Raw genomic sequence first — 19314 nt, 5'->3', positions numbered from 1 at the left:
AGAGCCAGGGTCAAAGGTCATAGTAAGTACAGAGTAGGCAGCTTTGTGTACCTATAACATCGTCTTGCCTAACTGGTCTCAAACGCCTAATTCTACAGTAGTATTCTCTACAACTATTTAGGAGGCACGTTTGTTCTCAGAAACTGGGGGCAGGGGGGCATTTATTTTCCAAAACCACAATCACCCCTGTCTAAAGAGGTTTCCTAAGGGCGAGAGAAGGCTCCTCTCAGAACCCCGGTTGGAAAAGTATTAACAGTGGGAAACATGTCAGCTGCTTGTTGGAGGAAGCACAGCCCAGGCCTGGTTTCTCTGGGGCTCGGTGATAACTTGGGCCGCCACAGCCACGCTGAAGCGTGGTGGCAGCCGCCGCCTTGGGGATGGAGAGCAAGCAGCTCCGAAGAGGGCCCCTACTTTTCAGAGTTGAAACAGGAGCCCTCTGAAAGAAAGAGATATTGCGTGTGGCTTCCCTGGTGCCTCGGAGGGCGACGTGGATGACACAGCATCAGCCCGTGCCGTCGCGGGGTGGGGACACAGCGGCGGTAGGAGCCTGTGCCATCCTCAGCCCCTTGGGGGCGAGGTAACCCCCGCTCAAGCCTCAATTGTGGAGTGTGGGGAAGGGAAGGTGACAAAAGCCGGTCAGAGTTGAATTTGTTGGACGGAGAATACGCTCCCGGGCGGCAGCCCCAGCGCTAGAAGGACCGGGCTCGGGGAAACAGCCCGAAGTTGGGGGCGGGGTGAATCGCTGGTTCCTTAATCTCTTGCCCCATCATCTACTCGCCCCACCTGGATGCAGAGCGAGGACCGCGTGGAGAGGGAACGGCGCGGGTGGGGCTCACCCTCCCGTTTGCCTCCGTGACCAAGCGGGGCGGCGCGGGGCGGGGGAACCCGACCCCCATGCTACCCCCTGTCGGCCCCCCGGGGCGCCCCTCTCGCGCCTCCCGGGCATCGCTGCCTATCCGTCTCCTCCGTTAAAATAGTGAAACAAACCATGGAGTGAAGTGATGGAAAGCCGGGGGCGGGGAGTTGCCAGCAAGTGAGGGGCTGCCGGGGAGGGGGCGCGGTGGTCCTCGAAGGTGGCCGTCCGGCGAGCGCAGGGCCGATCGGGATCGCGCTCAGCTGCGACGGCCCAGACCCTTCCCCTGGGGCGGCCCGGCCCTCCCCTGGCCCGGGGCGCCGGCGGAGGGCGTGGGGCAAACCTGGGGCTGCGGTGGGGGTGGGGTGGGGGACTCCACCTCCATCCATCCGGGGATGGAAACTGCGGTCACCCCGCTAAAATCGGGGTGGGGGCGGCGGTGGGGACCCGCGGGTACCGCGGATCCCCCCCACCCCCCAGCTGGAGCCGCCGCCGCCGCCGCTCAGTAACACGTCCCCAGGAGACTCGCAGGAGCAACACGTGATGTGTCTACTTATCAGGGTGAGAGGGGGAGAGCGAGTCTCCGAGCGTGCGGGTGAAGAAACGGGGCGGGGGGCCGAGGCGGGGGCCGGGACGACGGCTGGGGCGCCGGGGTCGCCAGCTCCTCGCCCACCTCCCTCCCTGTGGGAGAAGAGGAGGAGGGGAAGTGACTGCGGAGTTGATGAACTTTGCACATCCAGAAACGCCATTTTGATTCCTTTTCCGGAACAAGTTTGCATCTCTCCTCGTTCTCTCCCCGAAGCCCACCGGTCCCCACTGCATCATGCCTGGGAGCCAAGCGCCCTGCCCGGCCGTAAGTACGCGCCCGGGGTTCAGGCTCCCGGTACTCGGGTGGCAGCGAGATGTCTAGGGCTGAGTGGGAGCGACCTTTTAAAGAACTTTTGGGGATGGGGAGGGTGAAGTGTGCAGAGCGCGTTGTACTTTTTCAACTCGGCGTTCCCCGGAGCCGAGGACCCGAGCGCCCCACGCCGCGCTACGTGCGCTCGGGGCGTTGGGGCCGGCCGGGGATGAGCTGGGCAGCCCTCTCCCCTCGGGCTGCGCGCCGGGCCGCTCCTCCTCCTCCTCCTCCCCTCTTCCCCCTCCTCCTCCTCCTCCTCCCCTTCCTCCGCTCCTTTTCCCCTTCCCGAGCTGCCGGCTCTGCCAACCAGCTCCCAGCGCGAGCCGCCGCGGCCGCCGCAGCGCCCCGCCGCCAGGACCTGATGCGCATCCATATTAGCCGTCCGAGCGCAGGAATCCGGCCCGACCCGCGCCGCCGCGCCCGCCGCGGAATTTATTTTTAACCAGCACCGCGGGGACTCGGATGGTGCGCGCACCGCCGGCCAGAAACATCTTCCCAGCGCTGCTCTCCATCTTCCGCCCTCTCTCCCCCGACATCCTCCCCCCCATGTGGGAGGGGAAACTTTTCTCCTACATACTTTCGAGTCCCTCTCGGGCCGAGAAGCGCGGAGATGACGGCGCCCGCCCGCCGCCGCAAGGTATCCGGGGGTGCCCGCCTGGGGTGCTCGCTCGGGGATGCCCGCTCGGGGCTGCGCGGTGGGAGCATCCGCCGCGCCCAGCTCCGCGGACTTTGATCCTCCCTGGCGGACGGCGCCGGCCGGGAGGGGGCCGCGGGCAACCCTGCGCCCTCCCCCGTCCCCCGCTCCTGGCTGGGGGTCACGCCGACCACCGTCCCCGGGTGACCGGGGGGAGGAGGGGGCTGGAGCCGTGTCCGCGCGTATTGTTCCCTGGCCCCTTCCGTTGGCGGTGTACGTGTTTTCGTGGGAGCCATCGGTGTGGAGCGGAGCCTGCATCGCGGTGGGGGGGGGGGGGGAGAACCTCGGCACCCGGCGCCGTCACGAGCACAGGAAGGAGGCCGGGAGCATCCGAGGCGGGGCCGGCCGCCGGGCCCGCTTCGCCGCCCAGCTGTGGAGCGCGCTCGGAAACTTTTGTCCGCCGCCCGCTGGACCAATTTTTCCCGAGTTCTGGGGCTTCCCGTCCTCCTCCCATCCCGGCCCGCAGCGCCGAGCCGGGGCGGGGGTGGGGGAGGAGGGCCGGCGTCGAGGGGCAGGGGACCCAGTGCAGCCCCCCCCACCCGGCCTCGAGCCCGGCCCCCCGCGCCCCCTCCCCACTCGCGGTCTCTTAGGAAACTGCGACCTTAATGGTTGCTAAGGAGCAGGGGAGGTCCTTCCCGTCGCCGGCCCCCTCCCTGGGAAGCGGCGTGTTTTCTGGAAGGGGCCGAGGGTCGCGTCGAGGATGTGGTGACTCGCTCCCCGGCCGCTCACGGGGCCGGAGCAGACTCGTGAGTGCGGGACGCGGCGGCCGAGCCCACTTCTCGGCTGGGCCACTTTCCTTTTCGGGAGGGCAAGGCGGGGGGGGGGGGGGGGGGGGAGGGCGGGGGCGGCCCCGGGCAGGGGAGGGGCGCAGGGGGCACGAGGACCCCGGGGTCGCGGGGACCGGCCAGCGGGTGGGCGGGTTGACAGGCGCCGCGTGCAGCTCGCGTCCAGCGTCCGCGATGCATCCGTGATGGGTTATAAAAGAGGAGGAAAGTATTTCTCCTTGCTCAGCAGATTTGCCCTCCCTCGCTCCTTACTGGTTAGAAGATAGAACGTGAGCCCAGATCCGGACGAGCAGTTCACATTCCATTACGAAATTCTACACGGCTTCAGAGCCAGCAGCAGCACACATTCGGGGCACTTTGGAGTTTTTTTTCTTCTTTTTGGGGGGATGGTGGTGGTGGTGGAGAGAGATAGAAGGGTGAATAAAAAGTATAACTTTTTTTGGTGTGCTGAAAAACCTGTCTGAGGGTTTTCATCAGTAGAAAAAGTAACCCTCATGCTTGTTTCAGAGTTTAGATTTAAGCTTAGCCTTGTAAACGCCAATGGAAATAAAGTTTGTCTGTTGGATAGGGATGCTGGAAATAGCTAGGTATTTCGGTCTCTAAGAGGAGACTTGAGATGATTTCTGCAAAAGGCTGAGTTGCTAATGTGCATCCCATATTTTTGAGAGCTTTTTTTCTTTTAGACACGAAGTGGTCTGTGCATGCGCATGAGTGTGTTCTGAAATAAGTTTAGTTGAAGTGGAAGGTGGAGAAAAGGGAACTGCAAAGCAAAGAATGCTTTTTCTTGGGTTTTGGTTGTTTATTTCCCCCCTCCACCCATAGCCCTTAGAAGCATCCTCTAGACCTGGTGCTTTTTCGAGTAGGCAGGTATGGTTCTAAGACATAGTGCAACCCGGAAGTCTAAGTTGGAGGCTGGAGCCCTGACTTAAACTTTTTTTTCTTTTCTTAAACATTTAGTTCTGTGCTCCTTCCAGTTGTTACACAGAACTTTTGAAGAAATGGGTCCGAAATTAGTGTTCAAATAATTTATGCACCGGTGAGCCACTAATGTCTGGTTTGTTGTTGTTGTTGTTTGTTTGTGTTTTACCTTTGCATTTTGGAAGGAGCTCTCTGGGTACCTGCTGATGGATCCTGCTTTGATGTGTTTTGAGCTTTGGTTACACTGATGAATTAAACATTTGAATGTCTTTTATCAAGTTTTAAATGTGTGAAAAAACACCTTCCCTCCCACCCACCCCCACTTTTACAAAAGAAAGGGAGAGCCCTTTGATTTAGTTATTTGTTTAGCTTGTGCTCCATTTTAGGCTGCTAATGAACTTGCTCTGTTTTATCATTCTTAAAAATACTGCTAAACAGGTTGCATTTTTGTATGTTTTGTTTTTAAAGGGTTTGCTGGTTATGTGATAACTCTTAAAAAACTGCTGCTGATGCTTACTGTTACATGGCATATCAGTCTCTACGTTTTTCTAGATACTCCTTAATTTCTCATCAGAAATTCAGAGCCTAAGCCCTGATGGCAGACAAGTGTTTGTTATGTGATGGGGAAGATGGGTCTGACTCAGCTGGCACAGGTGGTGCATCCATTCCTAACTATTTACATCATCCAACAAGTGACCTTTTGATTGAAGGGTCTTTTATTTTAGATATCTCCAGGCCGACTCCTGAGATCTTATTTGCATCCAGCACAGGTATAGAATGTTGAAGAAGGAAAATAAATCTACCTTGTCAGTGTGCATCTGATCAAGTTGTTTATTGGTTTTCTGCTGTATTGTCAGGCAATAGCTAGTTGCCATTATGTGGCTCGCATTTTTTACTCTTCAATTTTTAACTGCTGTGTTGATCCACTTTCTCAGGTCAGTTTGGAAATCTTTGCCGTCTTTAAGCTCAGTTGTTAATATCATTTATTACCTTCAGCAGAGGAAGATTCCTGGTGAATGAAGTTAAAAAAAAATTCTACCCTTTTAGGGTTTTGTATGATATAACTAATATAAATTTAACTCCTACAAAAATTGGTTAAATGTGCTCGCTAGAAACAGTCAGAAGTGAATCCTTTTGATGTTTCTATTCATTATCCTTCTGAAAAGTAGGTGGTGCTTAAAAGGTCATAGGATAAGGGTTGCTAAGCAGCTAAACAGAAGGATGCTAAAATTAACCAAAGCATTTTTGAAAGGGAGTCCTTCCCTGTTTTACATTATTTACTAGATTTAATTAATTTTTGAATCATCCTTGTCCTCTGACCTAGCAAGGTAGGCTGTTAAGTTTGTTTTGTTTCTGTTAGCATATTTAAATAATCTCTCTTTCTTTTATAAGTGTCTTTTAATTGAAGTTCATGCTCTCTGACCAACTCTGGTGTCAGATGGCAGCTTGTCTGGGCGGACTTCTTGTCTGATACCCGTGTGTTCAGGTTAAACCTTGCCTTCCTGAGGATTGAGGATATATGTGTGTAACACCACCTTACTGCATTTATTCATAACAGGTTAGTTTGTTTTGGAAAATCTAGCTAATCCAGAAAGTGATGTCTTACTGTCATCTTTATTAACCAGATTTGCATTCAAAAGATAGAAATGCAATATAGTATCAATAGAAAGTATGCAATATAGTCCCTCCTGATAACAGGACAATAGTTTTCTTCCCCCTTTCCTGAGATTAGATTAGGTTTTGATAGGATTCCACCTCCCCATCTCAGTTTTTTCAGCCCAGTTTATCATACCTTTTAGAAAATAATCGTATTAGGTTTAGCGTATCTTTGGAAGGGTGACCAAATGTAAGAAAATAGAAAGCAATATGATTTACGTAAGGTTTTCTGCCTTAAGTATGTTTAAGGATCTTGAAGTTGTACAGTGAGATAAAATAGTTGAAATCTAACAGAAGCCAAGGTTGGTAACCATCATCTCTTGGTTGAAAGGCAAGCCTGCTATAAGTCAAAAGTTTCCCTGCCTCAGAGTTGTTTGTGTACATCTGACCTACTGAACAGGCAAAGTTGAGTAACATTTTTTTATATCCAAATATAATTAAGAAATTGGATGGGTTCTTTATGGGGGGGCAGGGTAAATGAGTTCTCTTTCTCAGACTTAGAAAGTGATTTTTGAGAAGAAATAGCTGTGGCCCTCTTCAGAACGCTGGGGTCAGATTGTGAGTTCCATGCCCCGGGGGGCCTCCCCATAAATCAGAGGTAAAAGGTGTACCATATGAAACACAGAGGGAGGCATACGATGTGCTTTCTGAAATGCATCACTTATTTTTAATTTCCCCACTCCCGTGGAAGGCAGGATAGAGAGGAAAACCATCTGCTCTGTTTTCACCACGACTGAGGTAGAAGATCAAGAAGGGTTTGGGGGTTGGGGGACGGGAGTGGAGAGGAGTAAGGGAGGCAGACTTTTTATGGTAGCTGCCCTGTGGGACAGTGTCATCAACGGTGCTGGGCTCAAGGTTCTCTTATCACCTTCTGGGTGTTCACTGTTGGTATGAAGGGAAGCCTGTGTGGATTGGAGCCAGAGATGGAGCTCCATGTTGGTTGGTGGAGAGGCAGGGAAGCCTGGGAGGAGGGCGCAGGAAGCTGTTCCTTCCAGCTACTGGTGCATCTTGTTTCTGATGGTACTTTAGGGTGCAGGTGAACCAATCTGCCCATCAATGAAGGTGGTGGCCTGTGACTAGGTGCTTGAGACAAAAGAAGTGGGAGAGGGTGGAGATGTTTGTTCAGTGCGATTCAAACAAGTAACGCTAAGAGAATTTGAAAGCTTCTGTGAAGTCCCCAAGGCTGGGGACACTGGGTACTGACTGCCCTTGCTGGATTCACCTGAGGCCTTTCAGACTCCCTGAGGGCGGGTGGTCCTGATAAGGGAGAGAAAGCCTGGTGAACACCGCCCCCCACCCCCCCATTTCTTTGTCAGCCAGCCAGACTACAGTGAAAAAGTCTCAGTGGGGGTAATTAGATAAAGCTTTTAAATGGCTCTATTTGTTTTTCCCTGGCTTGCTTAGGATCTCCTCTCTTTTTAACCCCCTTTTTCAGAGGCTGTGGGGTAGGATGGTCAGAAGAATGTTTGAGACTTTTAGTGGTTTCATGGCTTCTAAATTTTCAGTTTTTGTGAGGATGTACCTTTGACAAAGTCTTCACCCTGCTTTTGTGAAGGCCATTTAACAAAGATTCAGATTTTATCCTCAGAGCAACAAACACGGTGAGGGTTAGGTGGGTATATTAACCCATTTTACAGCTGTGCCAGTTTCCACTCTGTGGCTGGTAATAAGCCTAACCCGGGTCTAGCTGCACAGAACACCTGCTTTTTAAAGTCAGCTTAGCTTCCAAAGAATACGTGCCTATTTGTGTGTGCGTGCACACGCGCATGTTGTAAACGAGACCAGATCCTTTTCACAATAATTCTGTGTTGGATTTGAAAATGTAAGGCAATTAAAAAGAAACTTTTTAGCCTTTGGCACATCTCTGTTGATGAATGTGATTGTACACGTTTTTTGGTTTTGTTTTTGTTTTTTGTTTTTTTTTTAGTAGGTTTTCTACCTCCTGGAATTGTTGTAAGAATAATAAATGTTCCAGAAACTCAAAATCTATATATGGAAGAAAGTGGTATATTTTGAGCTCAGGAAGCTTTGTGGGTATCCACTCTGGATTTCCTTTCCAGAATTGTGCACAGCTCCAACCCTTGAGGCAAAATTTGCCTGGGAGTTTATGTTCAAATTGGGGAAACGCAGCACTTTTTCTGCTTTGGGTGCCGAGAGACAAACAGAACTAGTAAATTTTTCTTAATGAAGTTCACTTAGGGATGGATTTTAAGGACAAGGCATGGCGTGGAAAGCTTTGGACTCACCCTTGAAAGCAGTGGATCTCAGAGTTGGCGGTTTGCCCCCAGGGGCATTTGGCAATGTCTGGAGACGTTTTTGATTGCCTTGCTGGGGGGTGGGGTGGGGGTGGGGGGAGGGGTGCTACTGGCCCTCAGTGGGTAGAGAGGCCGGGATGCTGCTATCCATCCCACAGTGCAAGCTGATGGCCTCACAACAAAGACTTACCCAGTCCAGGATGTCAGTAGGTGGAGGTTGAGAATCCTGCTTTAAAGGTACAGTAGTCGTGGCCTGTGTTGTGTGAGCAAGTGGCCCGGGTGTAGTCCGCGTAACACACGTGATGTATCTGGAGATCTGAAATTTCATAAAGCAAGTAAGCTCCCATTACATGCCTGTGAGGTACCATGGCTGGCATATTCCAGGTTTCACAGAAAATTCGGGGCTGGGGAAGACATTAAGTGGCGTTAAATATACTTAAAAACCCCACAATAAATAAAAAGTTCTAGAGCTCATCTGCTTCTAAAACAAACCAGATTCGTTGGCACTGGGAAGCTGTTCCGAGTCACTTCTTCAGTTATTGGGAAACTTGCTCTGGTGCTGTCATCTGCCAGTTTTCCCTCATGTTTTAAGTTACGCTGAGTGTCTTCCTCCACTCCCCCCCCCCCCCCCCCCCCCCCGCAGTGTTTGAACTAGCCTTTACGTGCTTGACGGTCCATGTTTTTGCACTCTTAAGTGCAAGATAACTCTCCCTGGTTTTGTTTCCTCAGGTTTTTGCAAAAATTCTTACATAACTACCCACCCTCTCTCTGGGGCAGCATTTTGGAACCTGGCCTTCTGTCCATACGTTTCCCCTCGAGGGGCATGGATGGCAGGCTGCTCCCATAGCTGAAAGAGACCAGGAGGGAGTGAGGGGGAAGGCACGGGGTTCTTTTCATGTTCTTGGGACTCACACATGAAAAGGTGGTTGATCTCAAGAACCAAAATGTGGTATACGAACTTTAAACCGGATTTCCTCAGACCAGAAAGGTCTAGGATAGTGACAGGAGTGAGCTTGTGGCCACGGGTGCCACTTGCCTGACCCTTGTCCTGTTCCACTCCCCACTCCCCCCCCCCCCCCCCCACCCAGGGCTTTGTCACACAGGCAGGAGGTGAGGAGCTGAGAAAAAGGCAGGAAGACAGGGAGACTGAATTCTAGAAAGGGAAGGGCTGTCTGCTGGAAGTACCAGTTGCCCCTAAGATTGCCTGGGCTCCCATTGACCTTAGAGAAATGTAGGACTCTGAAAGGTAGCTTTTTTTTTTTTTTTTCCATCCTAAACCTGTGGGTAGACAGTAAGCATCTGTTCACATCTGTTTGTGCTGCTCTTGCTCTGTGACCTGCTCTGAAACCCCTGTGGCTGTCCTGTTCCTGGGTAATAGGAACCGTGGATTCTGGTGCTTTTCTGCCCTCTCTAACCTATAAAGCGGCAACTCCTTCAGTCTCCATTTACAGCTTTTCCCCAGCCAGGACCTTTTGTCACCTGGCTTACCTGCAGGTGCCCCAGAGGTGGCTTGTAAAAATAAAAGTCCTCTCCCATACTTCTAGAAGGTGGTCTGAGGTGCATCATCCACCCAGTCTTCTGGCCAGGAAGTGCTTTGCCCACTTTGTGTCTGTCTTTACCCCTAAATTCAGTGACCAGACCCTCCCCAAAACTTCTGTCCTGGGACTCTGACCTCAGATCCTCATCATGTCGCAAACACCTCCTCAATTAGCTTCCCGCCGCCTGTATTCCCTGTTCCAGCTCATCCTCCTCACTCTGCTCAGAAACTCAAGCTGCACATGGTGTTTGCCTGCTGAAAAACATCTCTTGGCTCCCTGTTGTCTACAGGAAGAAATCCAAACTCCTCAGCTTGGCACCCGAGGACCTTCATCATCAGCTTCCAGACTCTCTTTCTAGTTTCGGCTCCTGCCACTTTTCTGCACCACGACTGTTTCTGCGTGTGCGTGGGTTGTTCATTCGGGCTCATCCCCATCCACTTCTAGCGAACAGCATTTCTTAGATCTTCTTTCAGACCACTTCTTGCAGGGAGAATCAGGTCCTCCATCCAGAGGATGTCCAGGCCGTCATAAAGTACCTGTTGACCTGTATTTCCCCACCTCCAGAATAGGGGGGGACTTTAACTCTTCTTTTTTCCACCTTCTGTACCTAGCTCAAGGATTGCATAGTGGTGCTTAGTTGATAAGGTATGTTGACTGGATCCATTTTCTCATACCAAAAGCAAGAGTTTTTGTAGAAGTGCAGGGTATTGTTGGAGAAGAGCACATAAAATTTGGAAGCTAAGTCCTAAATATCAGTACAGACTGTGAGTAGGAAACAGAAGTAAACGAGTCTTTAGCACACCCATCATGCAGAGATTTGGTGTTAAGGGAACAGTGGTGCAGAAGAATTTTGAATTACAGAAATTTTAAAATAAAACTTCGCTGAGCTTAATTTGCTGGAAATTAAAGAGAAAAAAAATCTTTGTTAATGCCTGATTGCACTAAAAGCTGTCTCACTAGGGCCCTTACTAATTATAACCACTTTTCATGGCTCTTAGTTTGAAGTTTATATTAAATAGGAGAGATGGGCACACAGATCAAAGACCAAAATCATTTCAGAGCTCCAACGTGTAGGCCCATTTTCTCTGCTTAGTTAGATTTTTGTTTCATTAGTGGATGAGTTAATAGGAGTGTTGGTCTGTGTATAATTTAACTTTTCTTTTTTCTGCTACTCCTTGGATTGAAAACAAAACACCAGATCAGAAACCTGCACTTTATTTGTGGGTGCATGTGTGTGGAATATACTTGATAGAAGTTGAATATAGATCATATTGATGGAAAGAGTCATTTCACTGTTTTAGGGGAGTTTCCTTTATGCTGAGACTTTATTATTTTAAAAAACCCACTTCTGAATAGACAAAATCATCTCAAAATTGTTTAAGTTTCTTTTAAAAGAGGTGCATTATAGCTTCAAAGATAGGGGAGATACCAGATAGATTGGGTGAGAGACAGGTGTTTTACTGATGGAGCCTTTTGTACCTAAAATAATTATTTTAAACTGCATAGTGGAGGGGCTTGGTATCCTTCATATAAGATGAAACCCTAGCTGATTAAAATTATATTCCTTACCTTTAAGTATTCCTATTGTGCTTATCTGATAACTAGAGTTTAGACTCAGATCTGGCAGGTACACTCAGATATAATATTCTAACTCTTTTATTTCTGAGGAGGCTTATGTATTTTCTTTGCTGTGGAAAACAGATTTTTTAAAAGTCATTTTAGGCTCAGATCTGGCAGGTACACTCAGGTATAATATTCTAACTCTTTTATTTCTGAGGAGGCTTATGTATTTTCTTCTCTGTTATGGAAAACAGATTTTTTAAAAGTCATTTCTCTGCCATCATAGGGCTTTTAATTGCTGTTTTGAGGGATAATTACATAAAACTAGTGAACATCTCAAACAGATTTCTCATGACTTGGTTAGTTAGTCCTATATTGGATCAAACTGTTAAGTTAAAATTTTAAACTAAGTATAATTTAAAAGAGACTTCACTTGTACATCTCTAAACTTAATTTGTATTTAAATCATGAAAATAAGGTTTCTGAGAACTATTTGTTGTTCAGGACAAGCCCTTTTTCCTAAAATTCTATCAAGTTGGGAGTCAGTATCAGACCTGATCTCCTTTAAAATGTTTTTTTTAAGTTTATTTATTTATTTTGAGAGAGAGCATGAGCGGGGGAAGGGCAGAGAGAGAGAGAGAGAGACAGAGAATATGAATATCTCAAGCAGGCTCCACACTGTCAGTGCAGATCCCCGATGCTGGGCTCGAACTCATAAACTATGAGATCATGACCTGGGCTGAAATCAAGAGCCGGATGCTCAGTGGATTGAGCCAGCCAGGCACCCCTAATCTCCTTTTAGAAAACAGTTTTCTACCCCCAGATTTGCCAACCTCAGAGTGTTAAATTTTTTTCAACATTAACAGATCTTTATTTATTGATTTTTTATTTATTTAGTATTTGAATATATACCATGTGAAGGCTGTAATAAATACCAAGAGTGTAGTATGAGAAAGAGACCATTGCTGGCTTCACAGAGGTTGGAAAATACCTATTCGTCCACCAAGTCACGTACTTCTGTGCTAGATGCAAACTGAATGAAGTAGGACAAGGACATATGAAGTTTGGCCTCTGGGTGTGGGCAAGATACTGGGAGGCAGGTCAAGGAAGGCATCCCATGGAGCTAATAATGTCTGAAAGATGGTGGAGGGAAGGAAGGAGTGTGTTGGAGAACAGCTTACTCAAGTCCTGTGGTTGGGGAGAGGGCTGCCCACTGAAGTGAGAAAAGCAGTGTGTGTGTGTGTGTGTGTGTGTGTGTGTGTGTGTGTGTGTGTGTGTAGGAAGAAAAGACACAGAACCAATGAATGACAGCACGGTGAGATAGGTAGGGGCTTCACACTGTAACCCACAGTTATTTGGAATTTTTCTTAAGAACTTAAACGGTGTTAGGCCAAAGAATGGCATGATGAGATTTGCATTTTTAAAGATTATTCCTGCCCAGAGTGGAGGATAGACTAGACTGCAAGGAAGCTATTTTGCCTTCTGTTTGCAAGATGCATAAGGTCAGTTTTTCAAAATTTTGAAAACCAGGGGTGCCTGGGTGGCTCAGTCAGTTGAACATCTGACTCTTGATTTTGGCTCAGGTCATGATCTCACAGTTCGTGGGATTGAGCCCCGGGTCAGGCTCTGCACTGACAATGCAGAGCCTGCTTGGGATTCTTACCTCACCTCCCACCCCTGCCATCCCGCCGCATCTCTCTCTCTCTCTCTCTCTCTCTCTCTCTCTCTCTCTGCCCCTTCCCCATTCAGGCCTGCTTGTGCATGCATCCATGCATGCACTCTCTCTCTCCCTTTCTCAAAATAAAAAAAAAAAAATTTATTTGAAAACCAATGGTGGCTTGGAGTATGGCGGCCATAAAGGTGGGGAACCTGGATGGCTTTGATAGAGATCTCAGCAGTGGGAAGGACTCCTGGAGGGGGAAGGGGAGAGATGGCTTCCGCGTCTGGCTTTTGTGGTAGACGAGTGGGGGTGCCTTTCTCTGAAACTAGAGTGCTAGATAAAGCAAGGTTCATAAACAAGGTATGTTCCCTGTTCTTTAAAGAATGATTTTTATGTTCTTTAATACTTTCAGCATCTTCTCTGCTTGTATTGTTTTCATCGGTTCAGACTTACACCCCTGGCATGGATAAAAGCCTGAAGAGTAGCCCTATATTTAAAAAGTGAGAAACGGAAACAAATGAATAGCTTCCTCCTTCCCTCCTCATTCTCTCCCTTTCCTTCTGTCCTTTTAATTTTCTGATGTCTAAAGGAAATGGAAAGTTTTCTTATAGAGGGCCCGAGCTTCTGAATGATTTTCGGATGAGATCTGCAACTGTCTTCAGAGCGTTGAAGTTTCTGTTTGTTTTAGTGATGCTTGATCTGTTTGGCTTGTGAGCACGGGGCTCGGGAAGAGGCTTTGGGTACGAACCAAGGTAGGACTCTCAAAACTGCACGAGCCTTTGACTTAGGAGTGTCAGAACTCCCTCCTGACCTGATTTTCCAGCATATTTCATAGTTTCTCAGTGGTCACCTGACACTCTGAGTGTCTCAGAACCGCATCAGTATTTTGCTTGCTCGGTAATCTGCGTGAAAACAAGAGTTCATTCAGTAAACAAAACTTGCTGTGTATCTACTGTGTGCTGGGCTTTCCACTAGATCTGTGGGTGTCAAAGGAAAAGATTTTAATCCCTGCCACAAGGAACATAGCTTGTCCCCACTGAGCGATTGTCTCGCCTGTATTTGAACGCTTCTGGCCATGGCCCACTTGCCCCTCCCAGGCAGACCTGGGGTTTTTACTGCGTTAATTAACTTTTTTTTTTTTTTTCTTTTCAAGGCAGACAGATCTTTGTGGAACGAGATAGAAAGTGACGTGTTTTCCACTGAGCTGGTGAAAACTAGAAGCTGCAGCTGAGGCATGCTGCCTCTTGTAGTGTGACCCTCAGGTCCATAGGCGAGGCCCCCCCTCAGTTACTTTCTCCTGCACTGGAAACTCCTGCTTCCTGATGGGGGCGGTGTCTGCCTCGCTTGCCTGCACAGCCGTACCCCTGTGTGTGAGCCGGGACACCACCCCTTCAGGTGATCTCACAAGAAAGTATTAGCAGTGCTCCTGAATTTGGTAATGCTTGTCTCTGACGTTATACAAATGACTCATCAAAAAGCCTCAGGTGAGTCCCAGCATGTCCCAAAGATGCTTCTCTTTTATGGTATCAATCCCGACCAGTGTAACCCAAACATCCCAGGGGGCTCCAAATAGTGCTGTTGTCTGTCCACACTGGGGAAAACATGATTTTCCATTTCTTGCTCAGGAGCGTGGGTGTTTCTGCATCACTGCAACCATAAATCCTGTTAGAACAGACACCACACTTTATTCCAGCCCTATATTTGATAAGATGAACCAGTTAGGGTAAAAAAAAAAAAAAAAAAAAAAAAAAATCAACAAAGACCTTGCCCCATCCTATTTCTTTCTAATTTAAATAGCCTGGTAAGGAGATGCTGAGAAGAAAGCTTTAAAAACTGGGTGTAAGCATATTTTTTGAAAATTTAAATCTTAAGGTACTATGCAAACAACTCACGTCTTTCAACCTGACTGTGAGCTGTGGATTTGGAGGTCTAACAAGAAGTGTGTTGCCAATAAAACTTACTAGGCAATGGCCTTGTGATGAATATCCAGAATTGCTGTCAGTAGTATATTCAGTAGCCAGTATCTGTGACAAACATATAAGTTCCCTGTTGGATAACTCATCCATAACCCTAGACAGTGATGAGAACACACACTGTCTGTTGGGTAATTTATTTTTCTCTAAACAGTTGTGTATTTGCATCCTGATACCCCTTGTTGAAGGGCTCGATGGTGCTAGGTTCCCTAGACATTGGGATGTTGGAATGTCTTCTGTGTGGCTACCTTCTGGATATATTAGACCATCTGCTGTGTTAAGATTAAGTGAATGAAAGTTTAATATATTTCATGTAAAGCTCCTGAAGAGGTTCATGAAATAAATTAATAAAAAGATACATGCTTTGGAATTTTAATGAGCTTTCTCCAGAGAATTTCAAGGGGGTATCAGTAAGGACAGGCTGTGTGATCTTCTTAAGGCTAACCATGATATGTCCCTTCATTGTAAAACCATAGCCATTGTTGTCTTGCTAAGAACATAGCATTGGGGGCACCTAGGTGGCTTAGTTGGTTAAGTGTCCAAGTCTTGATTTCAAATGAGGTCATGATCTCAGTTTGTGGGATCAGCCCCCGTGTCAGGCTTTATGCGAACAGTGCAGAGCCTGCTTGGAATTCTCTCTCCCTCTCTCTCTCTGCTCTCCCCCCTATTCCTTGCTCATGAGGGCATTTTCTCTCTCAAAATAAACTCAAAAAAAAAAAAAGAATGTGGCATTGGGATAGGTGCTGCACAGATTACTTTTTCCTTAGGAAAGTGCCTGTGCTGCCTTAGAATGAGTCAGTTCCATGTGCATTTGGTTATGTCATGGCAGTAAGTGCTGAGAACCCTGGGTAGTTACACCTGTCATTTTCATTGTTGTTTTCTTTTTTTGAGCAGCGCTTGATGTTGATGTGGGTGATAATCATGGCATGTGGGTAGACGCTTGCTCTTTATCTGTCCATTGGAGAGTAGATGGTGTGCAGTCATGCATCCATGTTGTGGAATACTCTAGAAAAAGGGGGGAGCGTAATTGTCTTGGGGAGGTAGTGTGGTCAAATTAGTGTACTTGGAGAATGTGATCAAAATGGCTCGGCAGCTTTATTTCATCGTTACCTTTATATAGCCCATGAAATTTTGGAAAGGCTGCTGTGGTTGGCCAGCCCTTGGAGGTCTCATCATAGTGAGTGCTGCCGCCTGTGTCTCTACAGAAAGCTGAATACATAGACACCACCCTTAAACAGCAGAAACTGTGATGTGGTCATTTATAGTACAGGGAAGTCTGCCTTTAAATACGTTCTATAGACCGCATTTGGGCTAGAGACCACCTTTGGTGAAAAACATCACCAGACAAGGCCTGCTTGTGTTTGTTTTAAATCAGATAAACCAGAAGTTAGAAGTTAAGTCTTTCAGTTTCTCTTCTGCCCTTGCTGGACTTAATCAATGACTCCAATCTGATGACAAAAATCTCCAGTTATTCCGCTTTAATTTTCACCCTTTTTTGGTGGTTAGGCTTTTCAGGTGGACACACACTCCATGTGGGTACTGGGAGCAGCAGTAATGACATCTAACATTTATGGAGCATATACTAGTCACCGTTGTCCTAAATTCTTGACATGGATCGTCTCCTTCATTTCCTCACAACGACTCTTTGACCCTATGATGTAGGTCAGTTATTATGCTCATTATTCAGATGAGATGGGGACCCAGAATGGCAACCGGCGCTGTGTAGCCCGAGTCGAGACCCTGTGCTTGTGGCCACTGCTCACGCCATGATCCAGTCACCAAATAAATATTCTCTGACACCTGCCATGTGTAGAGCCCATTGGTATGTACCATCAAGGGGAAAGGTGTGCAGGAACAAGCGTGTGACGGGGTTGCTGGCTTCTGGAAATGGCAGGTTATCTGGCATTTGATAAGAGGAGTTAGACAGACTATGCGTTCAGTGGAAGATCAGGAGGGGAGGTGTGTGTTTGCTGGAGTGAGAGGCTTGCACAGGTGGTGTGGTGTTGGCTCACAGATCAGCTGGAGGGAAGTGGCTGTCCCTGGAGCCTCCCGCTGGCACTATAGGAGAGACCCAGTGATGAAGCCCTGCACAGATCTTTCTGGAAGCTAAACTTCCCCCATGACCCCATTAGAGAGGTTCCAGTGGATCGGAGGTTGTCTTTCTCATGTGGTGAGAGATGCCCCCAAAGTGAAAGAGTGAGGGCTTGGAGTTGGGGCTTCTGCTGGCCCTCCGTGTGATGGGTAGTGGGGTGCGTGCCTGGCTCTCAGGCCCGCTTTCAACGTCACTGAAAGTGCTCGAGCTCTGTTTCAAAGTAAGAACGGTATGTGGGCCATTTTGGAAAAGCCTGAGACCTGTCAGCTCTATAATCATTTGGGGAAATTGAGTGTTGGTTTGGGTTTCAGTAGGGCCGGTGCCTTGAAAACAGGCCCCTTGTTGTTTTATGTTATAATAGGCTGTCACGTAATATATAAATACATTCAAGATTTGGGGGGCACCTGGGTGGCTCAGTTGGTTAAGTGTCTGACTCCTGATTTTGGCTCAGGTCTTGAGCTCATGATTCGTGAGTTCGAGCCCCACATCAGGCTCTGCACTGACAGTGTGGAGCCTGCTTGGGATTCTTTCTCCCTCTCTCTCTGCCCCTTCCCTGTTCATGCTGTCTCTCTCTGTCTCTCTCAAATAACTAAAAAACTTTAAAAAAAAAAAATTAATTCAAGATTTTTGCCTCAAGATGCTAGGGTTCAGGATCAACTGTGCTAACTAGTGAGGGGGGTGCAGCAATTGATCTAATTACTAACCTGATCTTAAACTTTGTCCATATGCAAGGGAGATAGCCTTTGGAAGGTAATGTTCTTTGGTTGCTTTGCTTTTTAAGCAATAGGAGCACTGTAGACTGGAGGGCAGTGATAGAAAGCCGTCCTTTCTCCCTTAGGATGTTTGGGGATGGAGGTCACCAGTGTGCATCGTTCCTCCCCTTTTTGGGGGTGCCTGAGCAAGTTATGGGAACTGGCAGATCTCGAATTGCAATGAGTGCTTGATGGTCTGTTTCCTGTTTCCGGTGGGTCTGTGGAGAAGGATTGTTTTGAAATTGGTAACCAATAGAAAATTTCAGCCTTGTGTGCTGCCAGCTCAATTGTAAATGGGCTATCTTCTGCTTACTGCTACTATATGGTCGTGGTCATTTTGCTTGTGGCAATTTGATAGCTTCAGCAGGAGTGTAGGGACAAGATGTGTGGGTTGGGAGGCCAGCGTTCTGTGTCCCTTTCCAACCCCCCGTGGAATACCACCATCAGCTTCCCTGCATCGGGAAGTGTCACTGCTCGACACTTTCCCCAGGTACTAAGCTCCAGGGATGAAAGGATGAACAAAGCGAGCCCTAAAACTCCCCGGTGCATCACAGCCAGCAGGGACATGGGGGCAGGCAGAGGACCCGGGAGTGGGAAGTAGTGGGAGGAAAGAGGAAGTGATGTCTTCACATGGGAAGGGCTGGCCATGTGGAGAAACAAGTGGGGAAGGGAAAACGGACTTCTAGGCAGAAGAGCAGTGTTTGTACTGGCCCTGGAGTGCAGAAATATGAGGCTTCTTTGGGGCCAGGGTAGGGTAGGAAGTAGGGTCTGGCTGGAGGGGTAGGGCCAAGGGTGTTGAGCTGAGTTAGGGATGGAGGGGTGTTGAGATGGGATTCTGTAAAAAGAGACAGGCTGGCTTGTGTAGACAGTGATGAGCCATCACATGCTTTGAAGTGGGGCCATGATGTGAGCGGCTTGTCTCAGAGAAAGAACACTGCTAACTAACCCTTTAGAAAAAGAAGGCAGTGGAGGAGACAACATGTCCAGCAAAGTGTAGCAGGAACTTAGAATTTGGTGCTGCGTTTAACAGGATAATTTACCTTCCCTTGTGCCTCCCCCCCACCAGAGGTTTTTCAGCCCAGGATGTGTGGGCTGCCCTCTGAAATGTGACATGATCTCGTTGAGAGGTGGGAGCTTTATTTCAGTAAATAGAACTCAGGCCAGCTATATTTAAACTTCCTTCGTTGTGTTTTACTCATTGGTACTTATTTAGGCTTATCAGGTAGCGGAATTAGTTGGAGGGGAGAGACTCCTCTCTTTTCCCTCTGGGAGTGGACACTGGGAGTCAGAGGGAATTATTTATGTTGTAATTGTAATCACCAGTTTGTCAGCTGGGAGTGAATGGGCTTGCAGAGGGAGCAGGCAGAGGGCTAGCTCCTTTGCAGTCTGGATGACCCTGGGGCTGAAGGTTTTGGGGGCTAAGAGCCCCTGGTGGAAATTGTTCCTAAAGAGGAAGCGCCCTGAGCAGGGCACTTCCTGCCTGCTCACCTGTGCCTTTGAACTCACCCAGGTAGTGGCTGTGCCTCTCATGCCCCAGCCCTCTGCTCAGATTCCACCTGCCTCTCTGTAGATGAAGTCACTCTGGAAGGGGAGTGCTGGTGCCCAGGGCTTAACCCCCCTGCCTGGGGTGCGCGCGCGCGCGTGTGTGTGTGTGGGGGGGGGGGAAGTCACATAGCAGGC

The 19314-nt window shown here is 48.4% G+C and overlaps 1 protein-coding gene across 6 annotated transcripts in view; it reads left to right on the top strand.

Moving 5' to 3' along the window:
• The window catches only part of RREB1 (ras responsive element binding protein 1), a 183244-nt gene that overhangs the window by 47829 nt on the left and 116101 nt on the right, over positions 1 to 19314 (top strand). For 2 of the 6 annotated variants that reach the window (XM_086706351.1, XM_086706352.1), the window contains exon 1: positions 1272 to 1706. The exons of 1 other annotated variant lie outside the window; for it this stretch is intronic. The gene's annotated coding sequence lies outside the window, so the exon portion shown is untranslated. Of the gene's footprint in view, positions 1 to 1271; positions 1707 to 1770; positions 3192 to 19314 lie in introns of those variants that run through there. 3 more of the 6 variants (XM_086706347.1, XM_086706348.1, XM_086706349.1) reach the window with 3 other exon arrangements.

The sequence above is a fragment of the Puma concolor genome, chromosome B2, assembly GCF_028749965.1.
Source record: "Puma concolor isolate L17-30 chromosome B2, mPumCon1.1.hap2, whole genome shotgun sequence".
NCBI lineage: Eukaryota > Metazoa > Chordata > Mammalia > Carnivora > Felidae > Puma > Puma concolor.
This window is presented reverse-complemented; position numbering and strand designations above follow the sequence as displayed.